Source organism: Equus caballus, chromosome 27 (assembly GCF_041296265.1).
Source record: "Equus caballus isolate H_3958 breed thoroughbred chromosome 27, TB-T2T, whole genome shotgun sequence".
NCBI classification, from domain to species: Eukaryota; Metazoa; Chordata; class Mammalia; order Perissodactyla; family Equidae; genus Equus; species Equus caballus.
Window position 1 is genome coordinate 610680 of NC_091710.1, and position 14951 is coordinate 625630.

The window sequence follows — 14951 nt, forward strand, 5'->3', positions numbered from 1 at the left end:
TGAAAGGCACAACGTGCAGGCTTCTTTCCAAAGGGCGAGTTGGGCCCCACAGCATCTTGCTTCCAGCTCTGGGGGAACCTAAGAAACAACTCGCTCTGCACAGTGCTCTTACAGCCTAGTGGGAACATCTCTTCCAAACGCCCGTGAAATGCAGTTTCTTTGAAGGCCTGATCTGGCTGATGTAGGACTTCTTGTCTGGGTGTGCTACTTTGCCCTAGAGCTGAAAGGCACAACGTGCAGGTTTCTTTCCAAAGGGCGAGTTGGGCCCCACAGCATCTTGCTTCCAGCTCTTTGGGAAGCTAAGAAACCACTCGCTCTGCAGAGTGCTCTTACGGCCAACCGGGAACATCTCTTCCAAAGGCCTGTGAAACACAGTTTCTTTGCAGGCCTGATGTGGCTGAAGTAGGACTTCTGCTCTGGGTGTGCTACTTTGCCCTAGAGCTGAAAGGCGCAACGTGCAGGCTACTTTCCAAAGGGCGAGTTGGGCCCCACAGCATCTTGCTTCCAGCTCTTTGGGAAGCGAAGAAACAACACGCTCTGCACAGTGCTCTTACAGCCTACCGGGAACATCTCTTCCAAAGGCCTGTGAAACGCAGTTTCTTCCCAGCCCTGATCAGGCTGAAGGAGAACTTCTGCTCTGCCGGGTCCTACATGGCGCTAGAGCTGCAAGGCACAAAGTCTTGCCTTGTTTCCGCAAGGGTAGACAAGTCCCTCAGGTCCAGATTCCAGCTCTTTCGGCAGCTAAGAAACAACTCGCTCTGCACAGTGCTCTTACAGCCTACCGTGAACATCTCTTACAAAGGCCTGTGAAACGCATTTTCTTTGCAGGCCTGATCTGGCTGAAGTGGAACTTCGGCTCTGGGTGTGCCACATGGCCCTAGAGCTGAAAGGCACAACGTGCAGGCTTCTTTCCAAAGGGAGAGTTGGGCCACACAGCATCTTGCTTCCAGCTCTTTGGGAAGCTAAGAAACAACTCGCTCTGCACAGTGCTCTTACAGCCTACCGGGAACATCTCTTCCAAAGGCCTGTGAAACGCAGTTTCTTTGCAGGCCTGATCTGGCTGAAGTAGGACTTCTGCTCTGGGTGTGCCACATGGCCCTAGAGCTGAAAGGCACAACGTGCAGGCTTCTTTCCAAAGGGCGAGTTGGGCCCCACAGCATCTTGCTTCCAGCTCTTTGGGAAGCTAAGAAACAACTCGCTCTGCACAGTGCTCTTACAGCCTAGTGGGAACAGGTCTTCCAAAGGCCTGTGAAACGCAGTTTCTTTGCAGGCCTGATCTGGCTGAAGTAGGACTTCTGCTCTGGGTGTGCTACTTTGCCCTAGAGCTGAAAGGCACAACGTGCAGGCTTCTTTCCAAAGGGCGAGTTGGGCCCCACAGCATCTTGCTTCCAGCTCTTTGGGAAGCTAAGAAACTACTCGCTCTGCACAGTGCTCTTACAGCATACCGGGAACATCTCTTCCAAAGGCCTGTGAAACGCAGTTTCTTTGCAGGCCTGATCTGGCTGAAGTAGGACTTCTGCTCTGGGTGTGCTACTTTGCCCTAGAGCTGAAAGGCACAACGTGCAGGCTTCTTTCCAAAGGGCGAGTTGGGCCCCACAGCATCTTGCTTCCAGCTCTTTGGGAAGCTAAGAAACAACTCGCTCTGCACAGTGCTCTTACAGCCTACCGGGAACATCTCTTCCAAAGGCCTGTGAAACGCAGTTTCTTTGCAGGCCTGATCTGGCTGAAGTAGGACTTCTGCTCTGGGTGTGCTACTTCGCCCTAGAGCTGAAAGGCACAACGTGCAGGCTTCTTTCCAAAGGGCGAGTTGGGCCCCACAGCATCTTGCTTCCAGCTCTTTGGGAAGCTAAGAAACAACTCGCTCTGCACAGTGCTCTTACAGCCTACCGGGAACATCTCTTCCAAAGGCCTGTGAAACGCAGTTTCTTTGCAGGCCTGATCTGGCTGAAGTAGGACTTCTGCTCTGGGTGTGCTACTTCGCCCTAGAGCTGAAAGGCACAACGTGCAGGCTTCTTTCCAAAGGGCGAGTTGGGCCCCACAGCATCTTGCTTCCAGCTCTTTGGGAAGCTAAGAAACAACTCGCTCTGCACAGTGCTCTTACAGCGTACTGGGAACATCTCTTCCAAAGGCCTGTGAAACGCAGTTTCTTTGCAGGCCTGATCTGGCCGAAGTAGGACTTCTGCTCAGGGTGTGCTACTTTGCCCTAGAGCTGAAAGGCACAACGTGCAGGCTTCTTTCCAAAGGGCGAGTTGGGCCCCACAGCATCTTGCTTCCAGCTCTTTGGGAAGCTAAGAAACAACTCGCTCTGCACAGTGCTCTTACAGCCTACCGGGAGCATCTCTTCCAAAGGCCTGTGAAACGCAGTTTCTTTGCAGGCCTGATCTGGCTGAAGTAGGACTTCTGCTCTGGGTGTGCTACTTTGCCCTAGAGCTGAAAGGCACAACGTGCAGGCTTCTTTCCAAAGGGCGAGTTGGGCCCCACAGCATCTTGCTTCCAGCTCTTTGGGAAGCTAAGAAACAACACGCTCTGCACAGTGCTCTTACAGCCTAGTGGGAACATGTCTTCCAAAGGCCTGTGAAACGCAGTTTCTTTGCAGGCCTGATCTGGCTGAAGTAGGACTTCTGCTCTGGGTGTGCTACTTTGCCCTAGAGCTGAAAGGCACAACATGCAGGCTTCTTTCCAAAGGGCGAGTTGGGCCCCACAGCATCTTGCTTCCAGCTCTTTGGGAAGCTAAGAAACAACTCGCTCTGCACAGTGCTCTTACAGCCTACGGGGAACATCTCTTCCAAAGGCCTGTGAAACGCAGTTTCTTTGCAGGCCTGATCTGGCTGAAATAGGACTTCTGCTCTGGGTGTGCTACTTTGCCCTAGAGCTGAAAGGCACAACGTGCAGGCTTATTTCCAAAGGGCGAGTTGGGCCCCACAGCATCTTGCTTCCAGCTCTTTGGGAAGCTAAGAAACAACTCGCTCTGCACAGTGCTCTTACAGCCTACCGGGAACATCTCTTCCAAAGGCCTGTGAAACGCAGTTTCTTTGCAGGCCTGATCTGGCTGAAATAGGACTTCAGCTCTGGGTGTGCTACTTTGCCCTAGAGCTGAAAGGCACAACGTGCAGGCTTCTTTCCAAAGGGCGAGTTGGGCCCCACAGCATCTTGCTTCCAGCTCTTTGGGAAGCTAAGAAACAACTCGCTCTGCACAGTGCTCTTACAGCCTACCGGGAACATCTCTTCCAAAGGCCTGTGAAACGCAGTTTCTTTGCAGGCCTGATGTGGCTGATGTAGGACTTCTGCTCTGGGTGTGCTACTTTGCCCTAGAGCTGAAAGGCACAACGTGCAGGCTTCTTTCCAAAGGGCGAGTTGGGCCCCACAGCATCTTGCTTCCAGCTCTTTGGGAAGCTAAGAAACAACTCGCTCTGCACAGTGCTCTTGCAGCCTACTGGGAACATCTCTTCCAAAGGCCTGTGAAATGCAGTTTCTTTGCAGGCCTGATCTGGCCGAAGTAGGACTTCTGCTCTGGGTGTGCTACTTTGCCCTAGAGCTGAAAGGCACAACGTGCAGGCTTCTTTCCAAAGGGCGAGTTGGGCCCCACAGCATCTTGCTTCCAGCTCTTTGGGAAGCTAAGAAACAACTCGCTCTGCACAGTGCTCTTACAGCCTACCGGGAACATGTCTTCCAAAGGCCTGTGAAATGCAGTTTCTTTGCAGGCCTGATCTGGCTGAAGTAGGTCTTCTGCTCTGGGTGTGCTACTTTGCCCTAGAGCTGAAAGGCACAACGTGCAGGCTTCTTTCCAAAGGGCGAGTTGGGCCCCACAGCATCTTGCTTCCAGCTCTTTGGGAAGCTAAGAAACCACTCACTCTGCACAGTGCTCTTACAGCCTACCGGGAACATCTCTTCCAAAGGCCTGTGAAACGCAGTTTCTTTGCAGGCCTGATCTGGCTGAAGTAGGACTTCTGCTCTGGGTGTGCTACTTTGCCCTAGAGCTGAAAGGCACAACGTGCAGGCTTCTTTCCAAAGGGCGAGTTGGGCCCCACAGCATCTTGCTTCCAGCTCTTTGGGAAGCTAAGAAACAACTCGCTCTGCACAGTGCTCTTACAGCCTACCGGGAACATGTCTTCCAAAGGCCTGTGAAACACAGTTTCTTTGCAGGCCTGATCTGGCTGAAGTAGGACTTCTGCTCTGGGTGTGCTACTTTGCCCTAGAGCTGAAAGGCACAACGTGCACGCTTCTTTCCAAAGGGCGAGTTGGGCCCCACAGCATCTTGCTTCCAGCTCTTTGGGAAGCTAAGAAACCACTCGCTCTGCACAGTGCTCTTACAGCCTACCGGGAACATCTCTTCCAAAGGCCTGTGAAACGCAGTTTCTTTGCAGGCCTGATCTGGCCGAAGTAGGACTTCTGCTCAGGGTGTGCTACTTTGCCCTAGAGCTGAAAGGCACAACGTGCAGGCTTCTTTCCAAAGGGCGAGTTGGGCCCCAAAGCATCTTGCTTCCAGCTCTTTGGGAAGCTAAGAAACAACTCGCTCTGCACAGTGCTCTTACAGCCTACCGGGAACATCTCTTACAAAGGCCTGTGAAAGGCAGTTTCTTTGCAGGCCTGATCTGGCTGAAGTAGAACTTCTGCTCTGGGTGTGCCACATGGCCCTAGAGCTTTAAGACACAACGTGCAGGCTTCTTTCCAAACGGCGTGTTGGGCCCCAAAGCCTCTTGCTTCCAGCTCTTTGGGAAGCTAAGAAACAACTCGCTCTGCAGACCTCTCTTACAGCCAACCGGGAGCATCTCTTGCAAAGGCCTGAGAAATGCAGTTTCTTTGCAGGCCTTATCTCGCTGAGGTAGAACTGCTTCTATGCCATATCCTACTTCGGCCTAGAGTTGCAAGGCTCAAAGTCCTGCCTTGACTCCTCAAGGGCAGACAGGCCCCACAGCGTGGGGCTTCAACCTCTTTAGGCCGCTAAGAAACAACTTGCTCTGCACTGGTGTTTTACAGCCTACAGGGAACGAGTCTTACAAAGGCCTGTGAAACGCAGTTTCTTCCCAGCCCTAATGTGGCTGAAGTAGAACTTCTGCTCTGCCGGGTCCTACATGGCGCTAGAGCTGCAAGGCACAAAGTCCTGCCTTGTTTCCACAAGGGAAGACAAGTCCCTCAGGTCCAGCTTCCAGCTCTTTCGGCAGCTAAGAAACAACTCGCTCTGCACAGTGCTCTTACAGCCTACCGGGAACTTCTCTTCCAAAGGCCTGTGAAACGCAGTTTCTTTGCAAGCCTGATCTGGCTGAAGTAGGACTTCTGCTCTGGGTGTGCTACGTTTACCAAGAGCTGAAAGGCACTACGTGCAGGCTTCTTTCCAAAGGGCGAGTTGGGCCCCACAGCATCTTGCTTCCAGCTATTTGGGAAGCTAAGAAACAACTCGCTCTGCACAGTGCTCTTACAGCCTAGTGGGAACATCTCTTCCAAAGGCCTGTGAAACGCAGTTTCTTTGCAGGCCTGATCTGGCTGAAGTAGGACTTCTGCTCTGGGTGTGCTACTTCGCCCTAGAGCTGAAAGGCACAACGTGCAGGCTTCTTTCCAAAGGGCGAGTTGGGCCCCACAGCATCTTGCTTCCAGCTCTTTGGGAAGCTAAGAAACAACTCGCTCTGCACAGTGCTCTTACAGCCTACCGGGAACATCTCTTCCAAAGGCCTGTGAAACGCAGTTTCTTTGCAGGCCTGATCTGGCTGAAGTAGGACTTCTGCTCTGGGTGTGCTACTTTGCCCTAGAGCTGAAAGGCACCACGTGCAGGCTTCTTTCCAAAGGGCGAGTTGGGCCCCACAGCATCTTGCTTCCAGCTCTTTGGGAAGCTAAGAAACAACTCGCTCTGCACAGTGCTCTTACAGCCTACCGGGAGCATCTCTTCCAAAGGCCTGTGAAACGCAGTTTCTTTGCAGGCCTGATCTGGCTGAAGTAGGACTTCTGCTCTGGGTGTGCCAATTTGCCCTAGAGCTGAAAGGCACAACGTGCAGGCTTCTTTCCAAAGGGCGAGTTGGGCCCCACAGCATCTTGCTTCCAGCTCTTTGGGAAGCTAAGAAACAACTCGCTCTGCACAGTGCTCTTACAGCCTAGTGGGAACATGTCTTCCAAAGGCCTGTGAAACGCAGTTTCTTTGCAGGCCTGATCTGGCTGAAGTAGGACTTCTGCTCTGGGTGTGCTACTTTGCCCTAGAGCTGAAAGGCACAACATGCAGGCTTCTTTCCAAAGGGCGAGTTGGGCCCCACAGCATCTTGCTTCCAGCTCTTTGGGAAGCTAAGAAACAACTCGCTCTGCACAGTGCTCTTACAGCCTACGGGGAACATCTCTTCCAAAGGCCTGTGAAACGCAGTTTCTTTGCAGGCCTGATCTGGCTGAAATAGGACTTCTGCTCTGGGTGTGCTACTTTGCCCTAGAGCTGAAAGGCACAACGTGCAGGCTTCTTTCCAAAGGGCGAGTTGGGCCCCACAGCATCTTGCTTCCAGCTCTTTGGGAAGCTAAGAAACAACTCGCTCTGCACAGTGCTCTTACAGCCTACCGGGAACATCTCTTCCAAAGGCCTGTGAAACGCAGTTTCTTTGCAGGCCTGATCTGGCTGAAGTAGGACTTCGGCTCTGGGTGTGCTACTTTGCCCTAGAGCTGAAAGGCACAACGTGCAGGCTTCTTTCCAAAGGGCGAGTTGGGCCCCACAGCATCTTGCTTCCAGCTCTTTGGGAAGCTAAGAAACAACTCGCTCTGCACAGTGCTCTTACAGCCTACCGGGAACATCTCTTCCAAAGGCCTGTGAAACGCAGTTTCTTTGCAGGCCTGATCTGGCTGAAGTAGGACTTCTGCTCTGGGTGTGCTACTTTGCCCCAGAGCTGAAAGGCACAACGTGCAGGCTTCTTTCCAAAGGGCGAGTTGGGCCCCACAGCATCTTGCTTCCAGCTCTTTGGGAAGCTAAGAAACAACTCGCTCTGCACAGTGCTCTTACAGCCTACCGGGAACATCTCTTCCAAAGGCCTGTGAAACGCAGTTTCTTTGCAGGCCTGATCTGGCTGAAGTAGGACTTCTGCTCTGGGTGTGCTACTTTGCCCTAGAGCTGAAAGGCACAACGTGCAGGCTAATTTCCAAAGGGCGAGTTGGGCAAAACAGCGTCTTGCTTCCAGCTCTTTGGGAAGCTAAGAAACAACTCGCTCTGCACAGTGCTGTTACAGCCTACGGGGAACATCTCTTACAAAGGCCTGTGAAACGCAGTTTCTTTGCAGGCCTGATCTGGCTGAAGTAGGACTTCTGCTCTGTGTGTGCTACTTTGCCCTAGAGCTGAAAGGCTCAACGTGCAGGCTTCTTTCCAAAGGGCGAGTTGGTCCCCACAGCATCTTGCTTCCAGCTCTTTGGGAAGCTAAGAAACAACTCGCTCTGCACAGTGCTCTTACAGCCTACCGGGAACATCTCTTCCAAAGGCCTGTGAAACGCAGTTTCTTTGCAGGCCTGATCTGGCTGAAGTAGGACTTCTGCTCTGGGTGTGCTACTCTGCCCTAGAGCTGAAAGGCACAACGTGCAGGCTTATTTCCAAAGGGCGAGTTGGGCCCCACAGCATCTTGCTTCCAGCTCTTTGGGAAGCTAAGAAACCACTCGCTCTGCACAGTGCTCTTACAGCCTACCGGGAACATCTCTTCCAAAGGCGTGTGAAACGCAGTTTCTTTGCAGGCCTGATCTGGCTGAAGTAGGACTTCTGCTCTGGGTGTGCTACTTTGCCCTAGAGCTGAAAGGCACAACGTGCAGGCTTCTTTCCAAAGGGCGAGTTGGGCCCCACAGCATCTTGCTTCCAGCTCTTTGGGAAGCTAAGAAACCACTCGCTCTGCACAGTGCTCTAACAGCCTAGTGGGAACATGTCTTCCAAAGGCCTGTGAAACGCAGTTTCTTTGCAGGCCTGATCTGGCTGAAGTAGGACTTCTGCTCTGGGTGTGCTACTTTGCCCTAGAGCTGAAAGGCACAACGTGCAGGCTTCTTTCCAAAGGGCGTGTTGGGGCCCACAGCATCTTGCTTCCAGCTCTTTGGGAAGCTAAGAAACAACTCGCTCTGCACAGTGCTCTTACAGCCTACCGGGAACATCTCTTCCAAAGGCCTGTGAAACGCAGTTTCTTTGCAGGCCTGATGTGGCTGATGTAGGACTTCTGCTCTGGGTGTGCTACTTTGCCCTAGAGCTGAAAGGCACAACGTGCAGGCTTCTTTCCAAAGGGCGAGTTGGGCCCCACAGCATCTTGCTTCCAGCTCTTTGGGAAGCTAGGAAACAACTCGCTCTGCACAGTGCTCTTACAGCCTACCGGGAACATCTCTTCCAAAGGCCTGTGAAACGCAGTTTCTTTGCAGGCCTGATCTGGCTGAAGTAGGACTTCTGCTCTGGGTGTGCTACTTTGCCCTAGAGCTGAAAGGCACAACGTGCAGGCTTCTTTCCAAAGAGCGAGTTGGGCCCCACAGCATCTTGCTTCCAGCTCTTTGGGAAGCTAAGAAACAACTCGCTCTGCACAGTGCTCTTACAGCCTACCGGGAACATCTCTTCCAAAGGCCTGTGAAACGCAGTTTCTTTGCAGGCCTGATCTGGCTGAAGTAGGACTTCTGCTCTGGGTGTGCTACTTTGCCCTAGAGCTGAAAGGCACAACGTGCAGGCTTCTTTCCAAAGGGCGAGTTGGGCCCCACAGCATCTTGCTTCCAGCTCTTTGGGAAGCTAAGAAACAACTCGCTCTGCACAGTGCTCTTACAGCCTACCGGGAACATCTCTTCCAAAGGCCTGTGAAACGCAGTTTCTTTGCAGGCCTGATGTGGCTGATGTAGGACTTCTGCTCTGGGTGTGCTACTTTGCCCTAGAGCTGAAAGGCACAACGTGCAGGCTTCTTTCCAAAGGGCGAGTTGGGCCCCACAGCATCTTGCTTCCAGCTCTTTGGGAAGCTAAGAAACAACTCGCTCTGCACAGTGCTCTTACAGCCTACCGGGAACATCTCTTCCAAAGGCCTGTGAAACGCAGTTTCTTTGCAGGCCTGATGTGGCTGATGTAGGACTTCTGCTCTGGGTGTGCTACTTTGCCCTAGAGCTGAAAGGCCCAACGTGCAGGCTTCTTTCCAAAGGGCGAGTTGGGCCCCACAGCATCTTGCTTCCAGCTCTTTGGGAAGCTAAGAAACAACTCGCTCTGCACAGTGCTCTTACAGCCTAGTGGGAACATCTCTTCCAAAGGCCTGTGAAACGCAGTTTCTTTGCAGGCCTGATCTGGCTGAAGTAGGACTTCTGCTCTGGGTGTGCTACTTTGCCCTAGAGCTGAAAGGCACAACGTGCAGGCTTCTTTCCAAAGGGCGAGTTGGGCCCCACAGCATCTTGCTTCCAGCTCTTTGGGAAGCTAAGAAACAACTCGCTCTGCACAGTGCTCTTACAGCCTAGTGGCAACATCTCTTCCTAAGGCCTGTGAAACGCAGTTTCTTTGCAGGCCTGATCTGGCTGAAGTAGGACTTCTGCTCTGGGTGTGCTACTTTGCCCTAGAGCTGAAAGGCACAACGTGCAGGCTTCTTTCCAAAGGGCGTGTTGGGGCCCACAGCATCTTGCTTCCAGCTCTTTGGGAAGCTAAGAAACAACTCACTCTGCACAGTGCTCTTACAGCCTACCGGGAACATCTCTTCCAAAGGCCTGTGAAACGCAGTTTCTTTGCAGGCCTGATCTGGCTGAAGTAGGACTTCGGCTCTGGGTGTGCTACTTTGCCCTAGAGCTGAAAGGCACAACGTGCAGGCTTCTTTCCAAAGGGCGAGTTGGGCCCCACAGCATCTTGCTTCCAGCTCTTTGGGAAGCTAAGAAACAACTCGCTCTGCACAGTGCTCTTACAGCCTACCGGGAACATCTCTTCCAAAGGCCTGTGAAACGCAGTTTCTTTGCAGGCCTGATCTGGCTGAAGTAGGACTTCTGCTCTGGGTGTGCTACTTTGCCCTAGAGCTGAAAGGCACAACGTGCAGGCTTCTTTCCAAAGGGCGAGTTGGGCCCCACAGCATCTTGCTTCCAGCTCTTTGGGAAGCTAAGAAACAACTCGCTCTGCACAGTGCTCTTACAGCCTACCGGGAACATCTCTTCCAAAGGCCTGTGAAACGCAGTTTCTTTGCAGGCCTGATGTGGCTGATGTACTACTTCTGCTCTGGGTGTGCTACTTTGCCCTAGAGCTGAAAGGCACAACGTGCAGGCTTCTTTCCAAAGGGCGAGTTGGGCCCCACAGCATCTTGCTTCCAGCTCTTTGGGAAGCTAAGAAACAACTCGCTCTGCACAGTGCTCTTACAGCCTACCGGGAACATCTCTTCCAAAGGCCTGTGAAACGCAGTTTCTTTGCAGGCCTGATCTGGCTGAAGTAGGACTTCTGCTCTGGGTGTGCTACTTTGCCCTAGAGCTGAAAGGCACAACGTGCAGGCTTCTTTCCAAAGGGCGAGTTGGGCCCCACAGCATCTTGCTTCCAGCTCTTTGGGAAGCTAAGAAACAACTCGCTCTGCACAGTGCTCTTACAGCCTACCGGGAACATCTCTTCCAAAGGCCTGTGAAACGCAGTTTCTTTGCAGGCCTGATGTGGCTGATGTAGGACTTCTGCTCTGGGTGTGCTACTTTGCCCTAGAGCTGAAAGGCACAACGTGCAGGCTTCTTTCCAAAGGGCGAGTTGGGCCCCACAGCATATTGCTTCCAGCTCTTTGGGAAGCTAAGAAACAACTCGCTCTGCACAGTGCTCTTACAGCCTACCGGGAACATCTCTTCCAAAGGCCTGTGAAACGCAGTTTCTTTGCAGGCCTGATGTGGCTGATGTAGGACTTCTGCTCTGGGTGTGCTACTTTGCCCTAGAGCTGAAAGGCACAACGTGCAGGCTTCTTTCCAAAGGGCGAGTTGGGCCCCACAGCATCTTGCTTCCAGCTCTTTGGGAAGCTAAGAAACAACTCGCTCTGCACAGTGCTCTTACAGCCTACCGGGAACATCTCTTCCAAAGGCCTGTGAAACGCAGTTTCTTTGAAGGCCTGATGTGGCTGATGTAGGACTTCTGCTCTGGGTGTGCTACTTTGCCCTAGAGCTGAAAGGCACAACGTGCAGGCTTCTTTCCAAAGGGCGAGTTGGGCCCCACAGCATCTTGCTTCCAGCTCTTTGGGAAGCTAAGAAACAACTCGCTCTGCACAGTGCTCTTACAGCCTACGGGGAACATCTCTTCCAAAGGCCTGTGAAACGCAGTTTCTTTGCAGGCCTGATCTGGCTGAAGTAGGACTTCGGCTCTGGGTGTGCTACTTTGCCCTAGAGCTGAAAGGCACAACGTGCAGGCTTCTTTCCAAAGGGCGAGTTGGGCCCCACAGCATCTTGCTTCCAGCTCTTTGGGAAGCTAAGAAACAACTCGCTCTGCACAGTGCTCTTACAGCCTACCGGGAACATCTCTTCCAAAGGCCTGTGAAACGCAGTTTCTTTGCAGGCCTGATCTGGCTGAAGTAGGACTTCTGCTCTGGGTGTGCTACTTTGCCCCAGAGCTGAAAGGCACAACGTGCAGGCTTCTTTCCAAAGGGCGAGTTGGGCCCCACAGCATCTTGCATCCAGCTCTTTGGGAAGCTAAGAAACAACTCGCTCTGCACAGTGCTCTTACAGCCTAGTGGGAACATCTCTTCCAAAGGCCTGTGAAACGCAGTCTCTTTGCAGGCCTGATCTGGCTGAAGTAGGACTTCTGCTCTGGGTGTGCTACTTTGCCCTAGAGCTGAAAGGCACAACGTGCAGGCTTCTTTCCAAAGGGCGTGTTGGGGCCCACAGCATCTTGCTTCCAGCTCTTTGGGAAGCTAAGAAACAACTCGCTCTGCACAGTGCTCTTTCAGCCTACCGGGAACATCTCTTCCAAAGGCCTGTGAAACGCAGTTTCTTTGCAGGCCTGATCTGGCTGAAGTAGGACTTCTGCTCTGGGTGTGCTACTTTGCCCTAGAGCTGAAAGGCACAACGTGCAGGCTTCTTTCCAAAGGGCGAGTTGGGCCCCACAGCATCTTGCTTCCAGCTCTTTGGGAAGCAAAGAAACAACTCGCTCTGCACAGTGCTCTTACAGCCTACCGGGAACATCTCTTCCAAAGGCCTGTGAAACGCAGTTTCTTTGCAGGCCTGATGTGGCTGATGTAGGACTTCTGCTCTGGGTGTGCTACTTTGCCCTAGAGCTGAAAGGCACAACGTGCAGGCTTCTTTCCAAAGGGCGAGTTGGGCCCCACAGCATCTTGCTTCCAGCTCTTTGGGAAGCTAGGAAACAACTCGCTCTGCACAGTGCTCTTACAGCCTACCGGGAACATCTCTTCCAAAGGCCTGTGAAACGCAGTTTCTTTGCAGGCCTGATCTGGCTGAAGTAGGACTTCTGCTCTGGGTGTGCTACTTTGCCCTAGAGCTGAAAGGCACAACGTGCAGGCTTCTTTCCAAAGAGCGAGTTGGGCCCCACAGCATCTTGCTTCCAGCTCTTTGGGAAGCTAAGAAACAACTCGCTCTGCACAGTGCTCTTACAGCCTACCGGGAACATCTCTTCCAAAGGCCTGTGAAACGCAGTTTCTTTGCAGGCCTGATCTGGCTGAAGTAGGACTTCTGCTCTGGGTGTGCTACTTTGCCCTAGAGCTGAAAGGCACAACGTGCAGGCTTCTTTCCAAAGGGCGAGTTGGGCCCCACAGCATCTTGCTTCCAGCTCTTTGGGAAGCTAAGAAACAACTCGCTCTGCACAGTGCTCTTACAGCCTACCGGGAACATCTCTTCCAAAGGCCTGTGAAACGCAGTTTCTTTGCAGGCCTGATGTGGCTGATGTAGGACTTCTGCTCTGGGTGTGCTACTTTGCCCTAGAGCTGAAAGGCACAACGTGCAGGCTTCTTTCCAAAGGGCGAGTTGGGCCCCACAGCATCTTGCTTCCAGCTCTTTGGGAAGCTAAGAAACAACTCGCTCTGCACAGTGCTCTTACAGCCTACCGGGAACATCTCTTCCAAAGGCCTGTGAAACGCAGTTTCTTTGCAGGCCTGATGTGGCTGATGTAGGACTTCTGCTCTGGGTGTGCTACTTTGCCCTAGAGCTGAAAGGCCCAACGTGCAGGCTTCTTTCCAAAGGGCGAGTTGGGCCCCACAGCATCTTGCTTCCAGCTCTTTGGGAAGCTAAGAAACAACTCGCTCTGCACAGTGCTCTTACAGCCTAGTGGGAACATCTCTTCCAAAGGCCTGTGAAACGCAGTTTCTTTGCAGGCCTGATCTGGCTGAAGTAGGACTTCTGCTCTGGGTGTGCTACTTTGCCCTAGAGCTGAAAGGCACAACGTGCAGGCTTCTTTCCAAAGGGCGAGTTGGGCCCCACAGCATCTTGCTTCCAGCTCTTTGGGAAGCTAAGAAACAACTCGCTCTGCACAGTGCTCTTACAGCCTAGTGGCAACATCTCTTCCTAAGGCCTGTGAAACGCAGTTTCTTTGCAGGCCTGATCTGGCTGAAGTAGGACTTCTGCTCTGGGTGTGCTACTTTGCCCTAGAGCTGAAAGGCACAACGTGCAGGCTTCTTTCCAAAGGGCGTGTTGGGGCCCACAGCATCTTGCTTCCAGCTCTTTGGGAAGCTAAGAAACAACTCACTCTGCACAGTGCTCTTACAGCCTACCGGGAACATCTCTTCCAAAGGCCTGTGAAACGCAGTTTCTTTGCAGGCCTGATCTGGCTGAAGTAGGACTTCGGCTCTGGGTGTGCTACTTTGCCCTAGAGCTGAAAGGCACAACGTGCAGTCTTCTTTCCAAAGGGCGAGTTGGGCCCCACAGCATCTTGCTTCCAGCTCTTTGGGAAGCTAAGAAACAACTCGCTCTGCACAGTGCTCTTACAGCCTACCGGGAACATCTCTTCCAAAGGCCTGTGAAACGCAGTTTCTTTGCAGGCCTGATCTGGCTGAAGTAGGACTTCTGCTCTGGGTGTGCTACTTTGCCCTAGAGCTGAAAGGCACAACGTGCAGGCTTCTTTCCAAAGGGCGAGTTGGGCCCCACAGCATCTTGCTTCCAGCTCTTTGGGAAGCTAAGAAACCACTCGCTCTGCACAGTGCTCTTACAGCCTACCGGGAACATCTCTTCCAAAGGCCTGTGAAACGCAGTTTCTTTGCAGGCCTGATCTGGCTGAAGTAGGACTTCTGCTCTGGGTGTGCTACTTTGCCCTAGAGCTGAAAGGCACAACGTGCAGGCTTCTTTCCAAAGGGCGAGTTGGGCCCCACAGCATCTTGCTTCCAGCTCTTTGGGAAGCTAAGAAACCACTCGCTCTGCACAGTGCTCTTACAGCCTACCGGGAACATCTCTTCCAAAGGCGTGTGAAACGCAGTTTCTTTGCAGGCCTGATCTGGCTGAAGTAGGACTTCTGCTCTGGGTGTGCTACTTTGCCCTAGAGCTGAAAGGCACAACGTGCAGGCTTCTTTCCAAAGGGCGAGTTGGGCCCCACAGCATCTTGCTTCCAGCTCTTTGGGAAGCTAAGAAACCACTCGCTCTGCACAGTGCTCTAACAGCCTAGTGGGAACATGTCTTCCAAAGGCCTGTGAAACGCAGTTTCTTTGCAGGCCTGATCTGGCTGAAGTAGGACTTCTGCTCTGGGTGTGCTACTTTGCCCTAGAGCTGAAAGGCACAACGTGCAGGCTTCTTTCCAAAGGGCGAGTTGGGCCCCACAGCATCTTGCTTCCAGCTCTTTGGGAAGCTAAGAAACAACTCGCTCTGCACAGTGCTCTTACAGCCTACCGGGAACATCTCTTCCAAAGGCCTGTGAAACGCAGTTTCTTTGCAGGCCTGATGTGGCTGATGTAGGACTTCTGCTCTGGGTGTGCTACTTTGCCCTAGAGCTGAAAGGCACAACGTGCAGGCTTCTTTCCAAAGGGCGAGTTGGGCCCCACAGCATCTTGCTTCCAGCTCTTTGGGAAGCTAGGAAACAACTCGCTCTGCACAGTGCTCTTACAGCCTACCGGGAACATCTCTTCCAAAGGCCT